The following is a 6,421-nucleotide window of genomic DNA, read 5'->3' on the forward strand; positions in this document are numbered from 1 at the left end:
ACAAGTCTTGTTAAATAAGCACATGTCACCTTAAATGCATGCCTGTGATAACCAGGTGTTCAGACCACAAACTGTGCTGTGTTAAAATAAACACAAGGGGCTGTGGGGCTGTTGCTTCAGGTACCAGTGAGACGATCTTGTAAGGCTTGTTTGAGTATAGATCCAGTCAGTCTTTAGGGTTCAGTATGCTTCAAACAAAGTGCTTATTTGATCGTTGAAGAGCATCTAAAACTTTCTCCCACTACACCTTTTTGATGTTGTGGGCCAGGTGGGCTTGATGCGTCGAACCAATTTTTGTTTCCGAAACCAGGAATTTGACAAGCACAGTCACTTTTGTTGGTCAGGTGTGCGGAGGTGAGAAAGTAGACAGAATTTGAACTTCTCTCACTTGTTTGTGCTTTACACAGCTACTTCAGTCACTTTATTAACAGTATGTACAAATGAGTCCAACCATTGAATGCCTTTGAGGAAAGATTGTCCCAGAGTGTGCTCTGGGACAATCCCCCCTTTTTAAATTTATTATCGCACCTCGCCTCTCTATGATCCTCCTAACGCTGTGTGGTGGTATCTTCTGCCCCAATTATTGCGAGGATAACAGTGGAATTACCGCTTTCATGCCATCTACAAGTAATGTGCTGTTGCAAGTTTAATGACTGAAGTTTGTTGAATATTTTGTATAGCTTTGAAGCCACAGTTTGCCAGGTTTACCTTCTTCGTCGGACCGCCATGTGTCGGCACCCCTGCTATACTAAAGCAGTGCGCTAATTGAAAAGAGCTTTTGTTGTTTCATGTAGTTCTATGCTGTAATTGAGGGCTCTCCGGTCAACTTTTGTGCCCTGACTGCACATTCTGTAAATCAAAGCATTCAATTCATACTGTTGTAATGCAGAGGTCTGAGTAAGTCACTAGCAAGTCCTTAGTTACTGTGAGAATCAAGAAAGTTGTGTCTTATGAAAATTCTGATGAGCTCCCTGAGTTTACACATTACTTTTCAAGACCACTGATTTTATAGTTTTTTTTCATATTTCCAATTAACGGAAACTGTTGCAGCCAGCTTATTCCTTGTAAATCTTACAGATATTTGACATTTTGGGGCAATCGATGACAAGCCTCCAAAATGAAAGACAATGGAAAATGGAGAGAGCTGCTCACAGGAGTGAGATTCACTATGGCGAAAAGTCTCAAGTCTTCAAATTTGCGACTTGAGTCAAGTCATGGGATTCCGAAATCATAAAAACACATTAAAATGAACAGAAAGAGATTGCATGAACATGTTTACATGATCATGGGAGCAAGCACTGTGTCTATCTTTATCTGAGGGCATGAATATGTGGCCACAGAAATGCTTCATGTGATTTAACCAAATGCTGTGCCCTTCCACGTACAGCCCTTGTACCCTCCTTCACTCAGGTACTTATGCTGTTCCTATCCATGCTTAGGGCTTAGTGTGGACACTGGAACTGGGCCAAACTCTCAAGAGAAGGAACGGGAGCAGAATTTTGCCCTATGACCTCCTATTTTGGCAAAAAGAGCAGCTTCCTGTTTGCAGTCTTGAAGGCGGACAGACAGGGAGCAGGTGGACAGACTGAGGATCAGTGACCTGTGACGGACTGTGGATACACCTGCTGAAGCTGCAGGCATAACAGACTGAAAGGTTTAGTGGTACCACATGGATGAATCCGAGCCCAAAAGAGCAGACAAGAAATAAGAGAAAAAGGGCAGCTGAAAGAGGAAGACTGGAAGCACAAGAATTGATTCATTTTATTTCAGTGCTGAAAATGAATAATTTCATACCAGTGTTACAATCGCCAAAGGCAATAACACTCTGAAGAGAATTAGCAACAGTGAGGTCCATTTAACCTCCCAGTTAATCACTCATCACTTCAAAATCCTGCACACTGCTGGACGCTATTTTAATCAAATAATACATAAAAACAAGTGTCAGTAATGTTTTTGAATTTCATCACATCTCCACCAGTGTGGTAAGTGGCCATGTTTAATTCATAGTTTTCTCTAAATGATGTAGAGAGCTGCGCTCAATATTTCTCTGGACAACGGCAGACTACTTGAAATGATGAAAAACCAGCTAATTGTCATTTCCTTCATTTTAAATTCACGATTCCTTGTCGAAGCCCGTTCTTGGGAGAAATGATGATGCTCCATTTCAGGCCATTCGGTCTGTTTAGATCTTAGCACCATCTCACTCTGTCACTGCCATCTCTCCATCCCCTGCTTTGTTATCGTCTATGTCATTATGACCACCGTTCCTCCTTCCTGGTTCTGCTCGGCTTGCCGGCTGACAAGCTGAGCGTAATGGAGATGGGTAGGAAAGGCTCAGAGCCTTGCCCCCAAGCACAGAGATATGAAAAAAAAAAACTTAATAGCTGTGAGAATTATGGTAATAGATTCATTTGGACTTATGATAGTTTGGATAGTTTGAATTTGTTTCTTCTGTGTGCTCTTTTTCTTTCCTTTTTCATCCTTTCCAGCAGGATGCCAACAGGATATTGGATATGAGTTGTTCTGGAAAACAGCAACAGACAAGCAATGACTCACCGTGATTTGGAAGATGTACAAGAAAACACAGTGAATACATTTCGCCTGCGTTTAGGATATGTCTCTTTTGTTTTCTATTTAAAAAAGTCCAGTAAGCTAATGGGCACTGAAGCTTGAAATAATATTTTAACTAAATATCGGAGCTGAGTGCACAGTAATAGGCTTTGCCACTGAGTTTATGTAAGGATCACACACACAGAAGAGATCCTGTGAATACTGATCAGTGGGGACAGATTCACCAGATTGACTTGTGCCTCTCTTTAGGCCTTTAACATTTTGGCAGACTTCTTATAATAAGTCTACGCCTCCTTTGTCTAAGAAAAATAGTTCTCAGCCTTCTCCCTCTACACACAAGCACACACATACAGTCACTCTCTTCCTGTTTCTTCCCCATCTTCTCTTGCTTTCCCTCCCTTAGCGCCCAGGGGTGCTCATTTTTCAACAAGCTATGCTTTGCTGTGGCCGGCTTGTGCATCAAACACACACACACAAAAAAAACCCCCCACACACATACACACACGTGCAGCAGCTGCAGAGTGTTTGCATTATAGATCTGCAAAGGAAAAACAGCAGCAGCGGATACCTGGAGGTAATCATTGGGAAATTAATTTGAGGCGATACGGGCGAGTGCCGATTGATTGTCTGCCTCCTGTGTTGCTGTGATGCCCATTGGAAGGCAGCCAGTCTTCATCTGAAGCACCTCTACAATAGAAAACATACATCCACCATCTAGCTTTGAGGTGGGTGTGTGTGTGTATGTATGTATGTATATATATATATATATACCTCAAAGCTAGAGCAGCAAGATGAGACGTATGAGGAATACTAACAGAGTCTCTATGGGGCTCGAGGTGAAAATAAAAGCATGCAAGCTGACATACTACTCTCATTACATCAGGGATTGTAGATCTCATGCTTCATGTTCCAGGATGGAAAAAAATAAGCAGAGAGAAAAGGTTAGAACTGCACTAGTCCTATTAATGGATAATTTAACAGATTCTGGCTTTGCATCTTTTCTCCACTTTACAAATACTTTGTAGAAATAGATTCCTCATTACAAGTGTCCACAGCTTTGAATATAACCGCTGGATTAACATTATGAGCTGTGTTTATGGATCTTTGATTAATGAAGCTCCTCCCCGGCCGTCTGCTCCCTAATGCAATATGTATGCATTGTTTTTCTTCCGTTTCCTCTGTGACTTTGAATGGACTGGAACTAATTACACACGCAGCAAAATGAAAAATACAAACTGCTTTTGCACATTCAATTTGCATTAAATCAGGCTTTAATGTCACTTCATTTTAAGCTTGATAAAAAATCAGAATAAAAGCCTCTCACAAAGATCTGTTTGCACGGTGGTTGTTTGTGTGAAAATTTAAACAACTGTGTCTTCGCTTTGTTCCGGGAGACGAGGCCAACGTTGAATCGGAGTCAAGCTAGAGTGCTTTAGCTGAGCTCGGCTGAACCTCATTATAACTTTTCAATTAGAGAGTGATTGAAGTCTGGGGCAACTGCAGAATCAGAAACTCTCCAACCAATCGGGGCCTTTTTAATCATTCCCTTTGGTTTAAGGGGAAACTATGAATGAGAGAGGGTAATGAATGGCCCCTGTGATTTGATTGGACCAAGCTCCAGAGGCTGGTCCAGAGGGAACCAGCGTGTTAACATTTCGTGATAGGAGTCAATCAAACTACTACAAAGAGACACAAAACTACTATAAAGTGATGCAAAATGACCACAAACAGACACACAACTATACCACAAGAAGATGCAAAATGCCCACAAAGAGATAAAAAACTACCACAAAGAGACTAAATACAACCACAAAGAGACAGAAAACTACAGCAAAGAGATTAAAACTACAGCAAAGAGATTAAAACTACCACAAAGAGATGCAGAACTACTACAAAGAGATGAAAACTACCACAAAAAGAGACAAAAACTACCACAAAGAACAGCAAAATTACCAGAAAGAGTTGCGAAACAACCAGAAAGAGATGAAAAACTACCAGAAAGAGATCAAAACTATCACAAAGATACAAAAAACTACCAGAAAGAGATGCAAAACTACAATAAGCTATTTATTGATATTATTCCACACTAAAATACATACAGTTGTTTATTTGGCATTCATTTATTACACTGATTAAATATCACAACTAGCTCTGACAAAAGATTTAGATTTGTTTGCACTTTGAGAAACAGTAAAACAGCCAAAAACCAGGCCACCGTTCAGCTTCCTCTCTGATACAGACACGATACAGTATGTTTGGTGATGTCAACTCATCTCATCTGCTGGCAGATCATCTCATCCCACTCACTGTCTGACTGACTGGCATCCCTCTATTCTGCTTCCTGTCTCTTTGGTAGCAGCAGGCCACATGGGGAAATCTAGCACGTTTTAAGGCAGAATGTTTTGCTGTTACACGTGGGTGTTTTTATTTTCCTTTTCTTTTCTTTCTTTCACACAAAGTGCTTCTGCCGCATCTCCACTGCTTCTTCTTCGTCCTCGACCCCTCACAGGCCTGCCTCCTCCAATAAGTTGTATCTTTTTGTTTTATAAGGTCGCGTTAAATCAGCGGCAAAGGCGGCATCTGCTGAGGGAGGTTCTGTTTCAGGGTCTATGCGTGTTGTAATTGCCAGGAGTCCCGACCTGTGTGCATGGAGGTTTCAGTACACCTACCTCCTTACTTGGCCCTTGCCAAACAGTCTGCCGTTCAGCTCTCCCTCCCCCTATCCCCCTCGCCTTCTTTTCCTCTTTCTCTCTCTCTGAACGCCTTCTTGTCGAAGCAGTTTGCGATTTGATTTTATGCTCGCAGAGTGTTTTCTATGGGTCTGTGTGTCAGTGTGTGATCCTGGATCAGGAGCTGGGGTAAAGAATAGCTTCTCTGTGTTATTGAGACACAGCGATCCTTCATTGGTCCACGACACACTGTGGAGCATTTTGTTGTCCGCCCTCTTCAACCACGTTCCACGTCCAGCCAAGCCCTGGTAGTGTTTGGAAATTCGACTACCTACAGTTATCATCACAAGGATAAATAAGAATACTGTCACAAAAGAGAGACATGTATACTATCTTGCCAGGTAATGGATTCATCAAGGGATAATGCACCGTAGGCCTTAAGTGAGGTTCTGGGGCAATGTGAGTCATGTCGAGAGAGACAGAACTGGCACGTTTGTGTGTATAGAATATAATTAATATCCAGACGAAGATATATGACAGAGGAAGGCAGAAAGTATGATACGAGTACGCACGCTGTTTAGAACAGTGCTCTACGAGAAGCATTGCGTGCCTTTATAGGTAACCACCACTCTATCCTCGTGTATGCTATGAGGTCATCCTATATTACGCCCACCTTATTGTCGTATGCCCTCTGGGCTACTAGTTCTTGTGTTTTCAAATGACTCGATGCAGAAGAAGCTGCTGGGAGTACAAGTGTAGAGGTGAATATGTGCGTGGTCGTCCAGACTTAAGATTCGTGGCAGGTGGTGTGAGATAGGCTTGCCAGCAGGCACTGTGCACTGATGGAAGTGAGATCACCAGTAAAGCATACTGGAACTATACAGTGTCTGTATTCAGAAGAGGAAGGCGATACGGTTTTGGCCTTGGTTTTTTTGGCTGTTTTACTGTTTCTCAAAGTGCATAACAAATCTAAATCTTATTGGTCAGAGTAGTTGTGAATATTTGAATCAGAGTGTAATAAGGATTGAGATGCCAAATAAAGACAACTGTTATGGTCATTTTAGTGGTGGCGGAAGTAATATCAACGTAAATAGCTTATTGTAGGTTGTTGCATCTCTTTCTGTGTAGTTGTCTTTTGTACTCTTTGTGATAGTTTGTGATCTTCTTTCCTGGGTAGTTTG

Source organism: Morone saxatilis, unplaced genomic scaffold (assembly GCF_004916995.1).
Source record: "Morone saxatilis isolate NCDOM2014 unplaced genomic scaffold, NCSU_SB_2.0 Contig17, whole genome shotgun sequence".
Lineage (NCBI taxonomy): Eukaryota > Metazoa > Chordata > Actinopteri > Moronidae > Morone > Morone saxatilis.